Below are 14,326 nucleotides of genomic sequence, written 5' to 3'. Positions count from 1 at the left end.
AGGCAATTCTCCAAAGAGATTAAAGAGAAAATGGCCACGCAACCTACTCTCCTCATAACAGTATAGCGATCTGTTCACGTTAATGGAGTATCGCCACTGGGTGCCTTCTCCAATCTTCAATCAAGACACTATATTACATCACATTTGCTTGTCGCAACAACCGTTGCAGTCGCAAATTTCAATAACAGATTTTAAAAATAATAATAATAATAATATGCAGGGAAGGGATTAGCTATGAGGTTAGCATACTGGACTCCCACGCGGAGGTCCCGGGTTCGAATCCAGCTGCTGACCCTTAGATTTTCTCTTCCTAGGAGCTTCTTACAGCTCACTGTCCGGTGATGGACAGTGTTGTCTGTAACGAGAGAACACTGTCCGGAGGCCGCCAGTGCACTGAAAAAAGCTCCGGGCGCCAATAACCTTAGATGTTGACGCGCCTTAAATCATTAAAAAAAAAAAAAAAAAAAATAATATGCAGTAAGAAAAACAAGTGCTTAAGAACAAATGTTTTATATAAAATATTTAGAGAAGTCATGAAATAAGTCACTAGAGAGAGGGGCTTACTGTAAATAGTAAAATGCTGTGCCATAACTTTAATTTAGTATATCCTAATTAAATTTTCTCTGAATTCAAACCTGCAGTGGGGAGCAATTCCTTCCTCCATTACTAATATATTCACTTCAAAACAGTAATCTGTTTCTGTAGTGTGTGTGTGTGTGTGTGTGGTTTAGGTTATGTTAATAAGTGAGCTGAAGAAGTGAAGTGTTGCTTAGTTTTGGTTTTACTTTTACTCGTAATTTGTGTTCATAATAATAAGTCAGAGTTCTGCAAAACTGTATCTACACAGCATTGAAAAAGAAAAGGAGTATATTATAAATTAAAGATGGGTCTTTTAACAAAATGTCTGTGAAGTGTTTGGGTATGCTTGCTAGTGTAGTGTTTAATAAAAAAACAATTTCACAACTTTTAATTAAAAATGTATTTATAAAAAAATCTTCTCCTACCTTGTTATTGTTCTGCAAAATTAGAGACTGCATCCCCAGTAAGTAAAAGCTTGAAAAGTTTTTTATTATTTTTATTTTCACTGCATCACATCACTGCACAAAACTCACTATCCGAACTGTTGCACACCTGTTTGGAACAAAAGTGATTTTATTAATAGGAGCCTCACTATACTTTGGTATAGCAATGATTACAAAAAAAAACATAGATCAGTATAAGTGAATTCATTGTGATGCTAAGAAAATTGGATAGAAGACTGATGCACCAAATACTAAAGGTTGTAACAAGCTAGTAATGATGTATTACTTACAGAAATTTGAAAGCTGAAATAGTTTGTATTAAACAAGAATTTTCAAATTAAGTAAAAAGTGTTCGACACTAAATTTGGAACAACCTCTATTTATTCTTTTATAGCAATAAACTCTATGCTAGGAACAAAAATGAAATTCAAAGTCAATCAAAAAAGATTTGTTGAACAAGTAATACAAATTCTAACATTAGGAACTCTTTTAATATTTTAATAATTTATTAGTTCAGACTTCACTAAATTGTTTTCAAAGATTATTTTGATTAAACATGAAATCTTTTGTTCCTATAATTTTGTTTAATGAAAACCCTAATTGAGTAGTAAAAGTCATCAGCTGCACCAAGGTATTAACACCATATTTGAATTTTCTGAAACTTCTAATCTCATCAAATCCTCTTTAGAGGTTGTGCCAGGCTACCAAACTTTCAATAAACTAATAATTCTTTTATAGAAGTAACAACGATTTTGTACAATGATTTCATAAATTTTAAATCTTGAAACTTAATATTCCTCTAAATACTTTGTTCGCCATATTTGAACCGAAGTTCTCCATGTACAAATTTCTTTGTCTTTTTACAATTTAAATCCTTTATAAGATCTAACAAATTTTATATAATTTCAACGTTTATGACTTGCTCAATAAACGATGGCATATATTAATGCAATCCTTTCTAAATGTATTTTAATTTTATTTAAATTAACTTTACTTACACTAACATGATGACGTTCATCTCGCTGTATACACAGACTGGCCCATGATTACCTGACTTAATTAGATTAAAAGATTCCGATCATGTTTTAGCTTATTCATATTTTTATTAATTTATTATTTATTTTTATAACTAATTATGTATTTTTTTATTTAATTAAATTTTTTTTTTTCAAATAAATTCATTTCTGTGCTTAAATTTCACTTCAATTGTTTCAGCATGGTGGCTTTACTTTTGCAATGACGTCACTGCCAATGGGAAGGTTTCAAGTGAAGTGGTTTTGTTTAAATATGTTGTGACCATATTAATTATTGTAAGTAGATACAATTTGGTAAAATCAATAATTAATAATAAAAATCACGAGGAGCGTAATTAAAAGAACAATTTTTCATGAAAAATTAGTAGTTAAATGAAATTTTGATTAGAGTTGTAATTAATATAAATTTTAAAAGTTTCATTCAAAGTTTTGTCCTCACTTATTTACTTCTTAACACCAAATATAAGTAATTATCTTCTGTTAGTAATTCAACGCGACTGTAAACTAAATTATCTAGGTCTAGTTACACATAATGAATGCCTGGAACTTTCACATTCTAGGTAATTTTTTTTATTTTTATTTTTTATTCGCCACAGAAATAGCGCTTTCTAATGGAGTAAGAATTTTTTAATTGAGAATATAGAATGAGAACGAGGTACTAAAGCTGTTGAGATGTACATTTCAGTTATTAACATTTCATCGGCAGACTCAAGTTACTGTATTTAAAGAAGAAGGAAAAACTGCTTAAATCCAGTGATATAATGATCATATAAGTACATAAACAAAGAGAAAGATCTAATGATAGCAAATATAACATGTTAAGGTTCCTCAAAAAGGTGATTTAAAATTATATACTAAAATAAAATTGGGGGTAAAAATTGTGCTAAGATGACTTTCTTCTACATGTGATGGCTTGTACTCTTAATTCTCTAGATTATGGCTAACATTATCTTGATGAACTTTATAGAGAAAGTTGAGATTTGTTGTAGATTTTGTTCAGTTTTGTGTAGTGAATTTAACTTAATATGTTCTATAATGCGTTTCAGTGAAAGTATATTCTTCAGTGAAGCGAGCAGAATTGAAGAAATGAAAAACCTACTCTGGATGTCAAAGCTGTCATCGTGGAACCAAAATGTATCCGGTCAAAAGAGTGAGCAAATGAATGTTACACCTAAAGTTGCTAAATAATTATTTCAATTTAAAAAGAAATTAGCATTAAAGACAAATTTTTGAAACAAAGTAAAACGTTTTTTGAAGTTTTAAGATTATTTTGTTACCTTCTTTGTTAATAAGACCATCTGGCGTTTAAAGATTTATGTTAATTTAATTGGTTAGACAGTTTATTGCAATGAAAAGATTTCCTAGCAGATGTTACCTAATTTAAATTCCCCTCTTCAACATTCTAAGAGGGGACATTTATTTTATTATTTTATATTTTTCTGAAAGAGAAATGATATCTTTGAATTTGTTAACTGTATAAATTGATTTTTTTTTTTTTTTTTTAACAGTTACCTGTTATATGAATCTCTATAATCCGCAAAGAGAAATAAAATGAAGAAGAAATATGTTAGTAGTAGTTTTGAAGGAATATCTCTTTTTGAAACTACAACTACAAAATCTTTATTAGGGAAGCTATTAGCTTTGTGGATTATAGGCTAGATTCCCACTCGAAGATTTTGGGTTCTAATCCAGATATTCACTTCCTAAAGAGCCTCACTGTAAGGGAGAACTGAAAAAAGATCCGGGCGCTAGTGACCTCAGAATGTTAACGAGCATTATAAAAAGAACAAAAATTTTTTTTTTGGAGGTCTTAACATTATTATGCATTGTGGTACTGGGTTCGATTCCCGGTCTTGGCCTTGGATTTTATTTAATGGTTAAATGAGAAATAGTAAATAGTACGTTTGCTAGTCGCCTCCGTCCTCGACGTAGATGGTAGTTGGACGTTAAGCCCGCCTAAAAAAATAGGCGATTACTTTACTTTTACTTTTATTATGCAGTATTACAGCGGTTTGCAAGATTGAGGATAAATGTGGTACTGAATGGATTACTTCAGACACTTTTTAGGTCGTTCGCTTAAACCAGGGGGTTCCCAACCTGGGGTGCTCGTACCCCCTGGGAGTGTGAGAAAAGTTCAGGTAAATCATAGGATATTATTATTATTCAAATATTTTTCATATTTTTCTTTCTTTTGCACATATTTCATGGTAATAATAATTTTTTGTAACTTTCTTTGTTATATACTCCATGTGTTTGATTTTTTATGGTTATATTTATCCTTGAGAAAAATATAAATTTCAGGGGGTGTGAGGTTCGAGTGAAATTTCTTTAGAGGCGCGGGGCGAATAAAAGGTTGGAAACCACTGGTTTAAACAGTTACCAGTATTTTTTATTATTAGGGGATAAGATTAAGAGATCTGCATTAGTTTCGAATATTTTGGAGTTGTTTTCAACACCATTGGGAGATTTTTACTCGCAGCGAGTCCATCTTTAATTCAATTCGTCTCCTTTAAGGTGAAAGATCTTTTAATGAAATCTAGGTCAGATTATTAAAATGTACGGAAAAGTTTGCGTAAGTTCAGCCTTACTGTAAAGTGCTTAAAGTATTCTCTTTCAATTGCAGCGTCTCACGTGTTTGTAGAGAAATCTGTCTGACCGGAACCGTCGTCTGTGTAAGAGGTGTTTGTTTCGTTTTGCCGAAAACATGATACTACACATAGAGCAACGAATTATCGAGAAAACTGGGTAAAACCGCTACTGAAACTTATCTTTTATTAAAAGAAGTTCATGGCGATGAATGTTTATCACGAGCGCAAGTTTTTGAGTGGTTCAAGCGTTTCCAAGATGGCCGAGAAGACGTCGGAGATGATGACCGCCCGGGTCGCCCTTCCACGTCCAAAACAGATGAATATATCGATTATAATTAATCAACATTACTACCGTGAGGTGCTTGCTCAATTCCGTGAAAGAGTAAGGAAAAAACGACCCGATTTGTGGAAGAACAAGTCACGGGTTCTCTATCAAGACAACGCGCCCGGCTCACACTCCATTGTCTGTCAAGCCAAGTACAACATCTCAGTTTTAGGCCTCATCCACCTTATTCGCCTGACCTGGGGCCCCATCTGACTTTTATCTGATCCTCTAAAGTCAAATCTGCATTAAAAGGAACACGATTTCAGTCCGTTGAAGCTGTGAAAGAAAAAGCGGCACGCGTCATGCAGGAGCTCACAGAAAAAGACTTCCAGCACTGTTTCAGAACAATGGTAAATTCGCATGGAGCGTTGTAGGGATAGGGGAGGGGTGTATATTGAAGGTGATAATAACTAAATATGTATCAATTTAAAATAAAATGTTTTATAGCAATAGTCTCGTTGTTTAATAGCCACACCTCGTATTCCTAGTTAAATATCATGATGAATCAATTGTGCATTTCAATCATAGACCAAGTTTAGGGAAGAATTGAAAGTCACAGCATGAGAGGTTTCACTAATTTGCCAATGAAGTCACACACCAAGGAAGCCAAATTTCAAGAACTAGACCTGAATGCTGGGCTGTTCTAGGAAAATAATCAATGAAACTGATGAATCAGTCAGCATGGTTTTCTTAGGTTTCTTTTTTTTCCACATAAGATGAATGATGATGCATAGTCATGACCTTGATGCTTGGTTGGCGCCAACAGCGTATTGTCTATCTCAGTCTGAGAGAAGAGGTCTTTTGTTTTCAACCTTAGAGGAAGGACCACGAGTCCATTGATCACACTTAAGATTGGACAGAAAAGGGTCCCTTGCTAATTTATTAATTAAGAGGAATTGCAAGTGAATCCATTCTTTTGGAGGTAGGTAAGTACCTTAGGCTTTAGAAGAACAAATGCAATAGTTGCAAGTTAGCAAGAAAAATCAATCAGTTATTTTCAGGAGATATTAAAAATTACAAATACAATTTTTCTAAGCAAATTAAACCATTTGTTTATTTTGATGAATATCCCTAACTATTGTACGAGAGTTGGCTGAAAAGTAGTGCACACATGCTTGCCGAGCGCGAACGAAGAGCTTCAAAAAGCGCGCGAGGTGGCAATTGGAAGTCACATTTCCCCTTATTACGTATGCGCAGTTTGAACTCGCTGCGTTCAGCCAGTGTATTTTTAGACGCCGAAGTATGGACACGTGTACTGGTGCTATGTCACTGCGAGATAAACAGCATGCTGTTATCGACTTTCTTTTAGAATATTGTGACAGGGAACGAATCATGGGTCCCATCATTACGACACCCAGAAGAGAAAAGGCAGAGCACTGAATATCGACATGCGTCTTCTCCTCGGCCGTAAAAGTTCAAAACACAAAAAAATTCTTCTGTGTCTTGGGATGCTCACCAAGTTTATGTGACCGATTTTCCCGGATCCAAGGGGCAACGATAAAATTCTTCTCGGTACATACAGACTCTAAGACACCTCCGAAGTCGAGTTTGTTAATGTTAGAGGCAGCTTCGCACCGATAATCTTGCAACATGACAACGCTCATCCTCACGTCTCGCGCAGCGAAACTGCAGAGGCTCTGGAAAAACTGAAGTTTGAACCAATTCCACACCCTCCTTATTCCCCGGATCTTGCTCCCCGCGATTTTTATTTGTTTCCTCTACTCAAGAGAGACCTCAAGGGTAATTAGTACTCCTCAGACGATGAGGTGAAGGCAGCTGTCAGGTCCTGGATTCAAGTAAAGTCAAAAGAATTCTTCAGTGACGGAATGGAAAAACTTGTTTCACGTTGGGAGAAATGTATTAGCGTTAATGGTGACTACATTGAAAAGTAATAAATAATTGTGAAGCTTAAGAATTGCACTTTAAGATACGAGGTGTGTTCAAAAAGTAACGGGAATTTTTAAATTTCGCGGGTTTGGAGAGTCTGATTGTAAAATTTTTTTTTTATTATGTTGGTACACATGCCCCTGAAGTACGATAAAATTTTCAGTAATATTCATTGTTTACTTCTTAAGTGGCAGCCGTTAAGGTTAGACGTGTTTTTCGAGCTTGGCGATTTTTGTTTGTTAAAAAAAATGGATCAAAGAATTTGTATTAAATTTTGCGTAAAAAATGAAATAAAGTGTGTGAAATGTTAATAAAGGCATATGGTGAGTCTGCTATGAGTAAAACAAGGATTTACGAGTGGTATAAGCGTTTCCAAGATGGCCGCGAAAACGTTGAAGATGACGAACGACCTGGACGTCCAAGCACATCAACAACCGATGAAAACGTGAAAAAAGTGAAAGAAATGGTTATGAACGATCGCCGAATCACAATCAGAGAAGTCGCTGATGATGTTGCCATATCAATTGGCTCATGCCATGAATTTTTTTCGGATGTTTTGGGTATGAAACGTGTGGCAGCAAAATTTGTTCCAAAATTGTTGAATTTCGAACAAAAACAGCGGAGAATGGAAGTTGCTCAAGAGTCACTCAATGAAGTCGACAACGATGCGGATCTACTGAAACGTGTTATAACAGGTGACGAAACATGGGTTTACGGATATGATGTCGAAACTAAGGCTCAATCGTCCCAGTGGAGGCATTCTGGATCGCCAAGACCGAAAAAGGCTCGACAAGTGCGGTCGAATGTGAAGGTTATGCTCACTGTGTTCTTCGATTTTAATGGCATAGTGCATCATGAATTCTTGCCACAAGGTCAAACAATCAATAAGGAGTACTACCTACAAGTTCAACGCCGTTTGCGTGAAGCAATCCGAAAAAACGCCCGGATTTGTGGCAAAACAATTCATGGATTTTGCACCACGATAATGCACCTGCTCACACACTTCATTGCTTGTTCGTGAATTTTTGGCCAAAAACAAAACTTTAATGATGCCCCAGCCTCCATATTCGCCAGACATGGCTCCATGTGACTTTTTTCTATTTCCAAACATAAAGAGAACATTAAAAGGCCGTCGTTTTACAAGCATAGATGACATTAAAAGCGAATCGCTGAAAGAGCTGAAAGCTATCACAAAGATCGAGTTTCAGAAGTGTTTCGAGGATTGGAAAAAGCGCTGGCACAAGTGTATTGTATGCGAAGGGGACTACTTTGAAGGCGACAATATTAATGTAGATGAATAAATAAATATTTTTTTCAAAAAACGAAAATTCCCGTTACTTTTTGAACACACCTCGTACTTTCTGCCCGAACTTGATAACTCTTTTCATTCCCCCTTTCCTAGCATGTGGTATTACTTTTCAGCCAACCCTCGTATTATAATGAAGTTGGATTTTAAAAACAGGCCAGCACAAATATGAAGAGCAGGTTAGTAAACAACTTTGAAAACAAAATTAGAGATTCCAATATATCTCAGATTAGAAAGTTACCCAGTTCCACAGCTGACCAAATACAGAAAATAAAGATTAAGATTTATTTGTACGAAAATTAGGAACTTCCTTTTTAAAAAAATAGAGAATATAAAAGCAGAAATAAAATAAATCAGATTGACAAGATATGAACTACAAGAGCAATAACTTTAGCTCAAGTATTTTATTATAATCATAAATTTTTAACTCCATAAAAGTATAATTTATTAAAATTTATTGTTAGCTCTCAGAAATATTAAGATTCCTTTATTCTTTTAATTTATTTAGCTGGGTTAAAAGTTATTGCTTTTATGGGCATTTCATTTAAGTAAGTCTCCATAGATTTGGATGATTTTTAGCTACTCCAATCTGGTGTGAACACCTTTATACTGTTCACTTATTGTAATTATTATTCTAATTGCACCTTCCAATCTAAACAGTTTTACATCAATGGTGAATAGATTTTCCTTTTTGCTATAATGTTATTTAACATATAGCTTGTTTTTTAATGGACAGAAATATTTATACAATTTTATATTAACTAATTCAGCCATGCTGACTCTGGAGTTCCGCATGGCAGCATTCTAGGCCCCATTCTGTACACAATCTATTCCTCAGACATAACTACTCATCCTCAAACTACTCTTCTCACCTATGCTGACGATACTGCCATCTTATCTACTAACAAAGATCCGTTAATAGATCACAGAAACCTTCAGTCTCACCTCACCTCCTTAGAAAAATGGACTATCAAACTGAACGAGACAAAATCTCAAAATATTACTTTTACTCTTCGACGCATCACTCATTCTCCTGTCTTTTACAATCTTATTCCTTTACCAGCAGTCAACGTAGTCCTTTTGACAGAAGACTTATTTATATAAGTACAGTCGAGCCTCCCATAAAGGACACTCTCACTTGCTACCACCTCCATTTACGGACAGTTTTTGGATTTCCCCGTTTTACCCCTATACACTTGTCTATATAAAAGAACCTCCGTCTAACGGTCACTCTACATAGCGACCGCGGACATTGATTTTGGGGAACGGATTAAATGTTTCACCTCCCACCAACGACCACCTTATTATTAAAAGTTCGTTTGACGCGGTGATCAAAATAATTATCACCTCTCAAGTTTTTCATTTTTTCTGTTTTCTTTCCCTAAAGTTTCCAATATAAGCTCCATACATCTTGTACCATTTTAATCATTTTTCAATATTACTTTGGACGAACAATATTATTTTTGCCGATATGTCTCTCAAACGAAAGTGGTTAACTCTAGAAGAGAAAATAAATGTGTTAGAAGATTTTGCAAAAACCAAATCGAGCCATCATCAACTTGCCGAAAGGTTTGTTCTATTTTTCTAATAATAGATGATAGTATGATGATAATTTCACCATAAATTATTATTGGTTTGAATAAATGTGATGATTATTATAAAAATTATTAAATAAGTCAATAATATGTAGGTTTTTGATAATTAAGAAAAACTTGATGCATATCATACAGCTAAATAATTATGCAATTATGCACGTCTTTAAATCTATTAATAATAAACAATTTTTAAATAGATGTTTGGAAAAAAAACCCATATTATTTCATTATGTAACTTGCCTACCTCCTTCTAACGACCACCTCCAAACTGCGACCACTTTGCTTTCCCCCGCCAGTGTCCGTTATTGAGAGGTTCGACTGTATATTAAAGCCAGTCTGCTAATTGCATCGAACTGTTCAACCAAATGCTCAAACATCCAAAGAATCCAGGTCCTTGCGTTTACTAAAAGACTTACATGGAATCCTCATACTCGACTCGACAGAACTCAACAGACGCTTCCGACAACTGAAAAGACTACTCGACAACAGATCAAAACTCACTCTAGACAACAAAATACTCATATATGTAAGTATATTAAAGCCAGTCAGGGCTTATGACATCGAACTGTGTGGTTCATCTAAACGCTCAAATCTGCAAAGGATCCAGTACCTTCAGTGTAAAATTCTCCGCTCTGTAGTTAAAACTCCTTTCTACGCCACCAATCAAACCATTCACACAAACTTGAACATTCCTTTCGTCACACAAGTTGCAAAAACACGTTACAGGAAATTCCATCTTAACATTCAGTCTCATCACAATCCACTTGTACAACATCTATCTTCCAGAACATTTCCAGACAACACTTGCAGACCATCTTAAAAGACAGTGGCCTCGCGATCTCCTCTCTTATGACGAGAGACAGTAGAAAGTAAAATGTTATTGGAGCGTTACCGCTGGATAACTTCTCCACTCTAAGTGCTATATGTTGTTTATTGTTATCATTGTTGCTTATAACACAATAAAATGCGTTGATTGTCAACTAAATAAACGATAAAAAATAAATAAATAAAAAATAATTAACGTTCCATTTTGCAACATTTCTGTTCACATCATTCTGGCTTCCTAATTTCCTAATTTAACATATAACAGATTAATTTTAAGTAATGAACCTCTCAACCTATACCCAAACAAGTCGAGTTAAAAATGGAGAATGGAGGGGGAAAAACTATAAGTGGGACTTCCGGTAGCGGACATTGACTCAAAACGTTGTGAGTTAATTTCATCTTTTTTAATACCTAAATTTTAATGCGAACAGTTTTATTTAGTAACGATCTTGGTTATTTCTGTAAAAGATCGCTTATTATAGTTCAGCTATCTTCAAGATTGTGAATAGCGGTTCTTATAATATAAATGTTCAGTTCTGTGTTTATTGAAGCAGCTGTAGCCAGTTTAAATTGGCTACTAGCCAATTCCCAACCATTTTTTTTGAAGAAGCTGTATGTTTTAATCTTTCTTTTTTATGCTTTACGAATGTTTCCTAAAAAGAAAAATGACCTTAACTTCCAGAGGGCTACAATTAAATTGAATTTCATTACACCAATCCTCAGAAGTTGAGATGAATTGAGTTTTTTTATCAATTATTGTTTGTAAATGTTTCTTACAACGGCTTAAATATTTACTGCAATTTTAATTATGAGTTCTACTTTCCAATAGAGGGCGTGTGGGGTCACTAATGGTAAGTCCTTCAAATAAAAGATGTACATCTAATGATATAATCAGAAAATACTGGAAAATCAATTCAGTTAAGCGTCATTTTTGGTCAGTTTTCTTTACATTTGGGAATCTAGATTCACATTTTATTCAATAAACCCACTACCCCCTCCCCCAAAGGGGCCCTTAATCGAAGTATTACAGAAAAATGTTTCCTATAAAAGTTATAGAGCTATTTGTGAGCTATAATTATAACAAGGTTGAAGGAAATCCAAGAAGCGTTTTTTGAGAAAAAGGTAAAAAAGTGAAAAATCTATTCAGTAAAGTGGTACTTCCGGTGGAGCTATTTTGACCAAAAATTTATTGTAGCTTCCCCTGGTGGCAACTGAACGAAATATCAAATTTGAAGTCTCTAGGATATTCCGTTCCCGAGATATAGTGGATAAACTAACTGCAGAGTAGTAAAGTCAGCGCAAACCTATGCCATCAAGGCACGTTGGGTTAGAGAACAGCAAATTAATAGGAAAAGTAGAAGATTTCCAAGAATTACTGGATCTCTAACCCATCCAGCCTTAGCCGTGCTTTTAATTAAACTTTTCTCTTTTTTCTCTTTAACAAGCCGAATGCGATCGGTTTCTGTCGGTTATTTTCGGCCCAATTGACCATGTTTATTAACTTTATTTAATTTTTAACATCTAATTGACACACTCACACGACTTTTTTATTTCTATTGCTAACAAGCCGAATGCGATCGGTTATTGTCGGCTATTTTCGGCCCAATTGACCATGTTTATTAACTTTATTTAATTTTTAACATCTAATAGACACACGACTTTTTTTTACTTTTATTTCTAACAAGCCGAATGCGATCGGTTTCTGTCGGCTATTTTCGGGCCAATTGACCATGTTTATTAACTTTATTTAATTTTTAACATCTAATAGACACACTCACACGACTTTTTCATTTCTATTGCTAACAAGCCGAATGCGATCTGTTTCTGTCGGCTATTTTCGGGCCAATTGACCATGTTTATTAACTTTATTTAATTTTTAACATCTAACAGACACACTCACACGACTTTTTCATTTCTATTGCTAACAAGCCGAATGCGATCGGTTTGTGTCGGCTATTTTCGGACCAATTGACCATATTTATTAACTTTATTTAATTTTTAACATCTAATAGACACACTCACACGATATTTTTATTTCTATTGCTAACAAGCCAAATGCGATCGGTTTCTCTCGGCTATTTTCGGCTCTATTGATAATTTTATTTCCAATTTAATTTTTAATATGCACACTCCCAGCAGCTGACCCTTAGATTTTCTCTTCCTAGGAGCTTCTTACAGCTCACTGTCCGGTGATGGACAGTGTTGTCTGTAACGAGAGAACACTGTCCGGAGGCCGGCAGTGCACTGGAAAAAGCTCCGGGCGCTAATAACCTTAGCTGTTGATGTGCAAAAAAAAAATATGCACACTCACACGACTTTCTGTTACCGCTATCTATTCCCATGTTTGTCAAATTAACAACTGATTGTTTGTTGTATAATGTTTCCCATCGAGTGAACAGGCATAATATTAGAAAAGAAATGAGCAAAACAAAAAATTAGGAAGTAATCTCCTCAAGCCATTGTTACACGCTGTAACAAACAGTGGATAAGAATAAACTCGACAATGAAAAACTTACATATATTATTCATAAATTTAAATGAAGCAGTGACAAATAAAATAAATACAAATAAATTGAGGACAAATAAAAAATAAATAAATAACAAGTTAAACATGGCCTAGCCGCTACAGGTCACATACTGACGGGCGCACGACCTTCCAACTAGAGGTCACATGGCGGTCGGCTAACTCGTCCCTCTCTCTAAAGGTCAATGTAACATTAAAAACGTTTATCGTATACAATTTTTATCTTTATTTTTAAAACCTAACTTTATTATTGTTGTATACTAGAATTTTATTACAGAGTTAAGATTTAATGTTCTTTTGAAAGGCCGTATTGTTTATTTTTTAAATTTTGGTCATGGTAAAGGGTTCGTTCTCGAGAACAAACCCTTTACTGGGATTTAATTGTCTCGAGATCGGCGTAATGAAATCTTGCGGATTTTAGATTTTAACCAGAAATACATATTTTGAGATCACCTGTTGTCTAATTTACTGGGATTTAATTGTCTCGAGATCTGCTGGGAACTTGTTATTGTTGATTAAAAAAAAAACAGTCGATTGTTTCATGTTCCTTTTCTTTTATTAATCTCCGCAATGAATTCTTGCGGATTTTAGACATTAACCGGGAATACATATTTTGAGATCACCTGTAGTCTAAAACGTCTATCTGTTTATCAATCAGCGGGGCGTAAGCGTGAGTGAAAACCAAAGATCTCAAAAATGTTAATTTACAGGAAACTTGCGAGTTCAAAACCGCTTAACAGAAAGAAATACTGTTGAGGTAAGATTCCAACTTCTATCGAAAAATTTTCGCGCAGATAGTTTCCCGGTTTTTCATTGTATACACATGGCCATTAAGTGGTACTACTGTAAGACGGTGTTAGGTCTACCTCTAATGTACTATTTCAGTATATAGTACAGTCCCTTGTTTTATTTATTATTAAGGAGGTTTAACTGAGCGGCTAAAATTACGAGTTGACTGTACCATTTTATCCAATCAACCATAACCATTAGCAAAAAGGAAAATGTACCAAAAATACAAAATCTGAAGAAAAAAAATGACTGATCTTAAATGCACTTTTACCAAATGGAACGTTTTATTTCAAGTGAACGTGCATAATATTTATGTGGATTACTTTTTAGTGTTGGCGTATTCCGCAAAGCTAAAATGTAATTGTGGTATTGAGTTCGATTTCCGGTCTAAACTTTTGCCTTTATTTAACGGTTAATCCAAAAGGAAGGAA

At 34.6% G+C, this 14,326-nt stretch overlaps 1 protein-coding gene and 1 long non-coding RNA gene across 7 annotated transcripts in view; one reads left to right on the top strand and one right to left on the bottom strand.

The window, feature by feature from the left end:
- LOC141458656 (uncharacterized) overlaps positions 1 to 14,326 on the bottom strand; it is a 567,253-nt gene that overhangs the window by 400,817 nt on the left and 152,110 nt on the right. For all 5 annotated transcript variants that reach the window (XM_074136929.1, XM_074136930.1, XM_074136928.1 and 2 more), the window contains one exon: positions 1,005 to 1,131. The gene's annotated coding sequence lies outside the window, so the exon portion shown is untranslated. The remainder of the gene's footprint in view (positions 1 to 1,004; positions 1,132 to 14,326) is intronic.
- Positions 676 to 3,883, top strand: LOC141458663 (uncharacterized). Of its 2 annotated transcripts, XR_012461094.1 has the most exons (4): positions 677 to 1,042; positions 2,238 to 2,616; positions 2,742 to 2,892; positions 3,103 to 3,883. It is a non-coding gene; the product is annotated as an uncharacterized lncRNA (long non-coding RNA). The 2 variants fall into 2 exon arrangements; XR_012461093.1 differs by having other exon boundaries at positions 676 to 1,042; positions 2,238 to 2,892.

This window comes from Rhodnius prolixus, unplaced genomic scaffold (genome assembly GCF_049639745.1).
Source record: "Rhodnius prolixus isolate KJV_2025 unplaced genomic scaffold, Rpr scaffold_5, whole genome shotgun sequence".
Lineage (NCBI taxonomy): Eukaryota > Metazoa > Arthropoda > Insecta > Hemiptera > Reduviidae > Rhodnius > Rhodnius prolixus.
The sequence above is the reverse complement of the archived record's forward strand: the minus strand, read 5'-3'. Positions and strand labels throughout refer to the sequence as shown.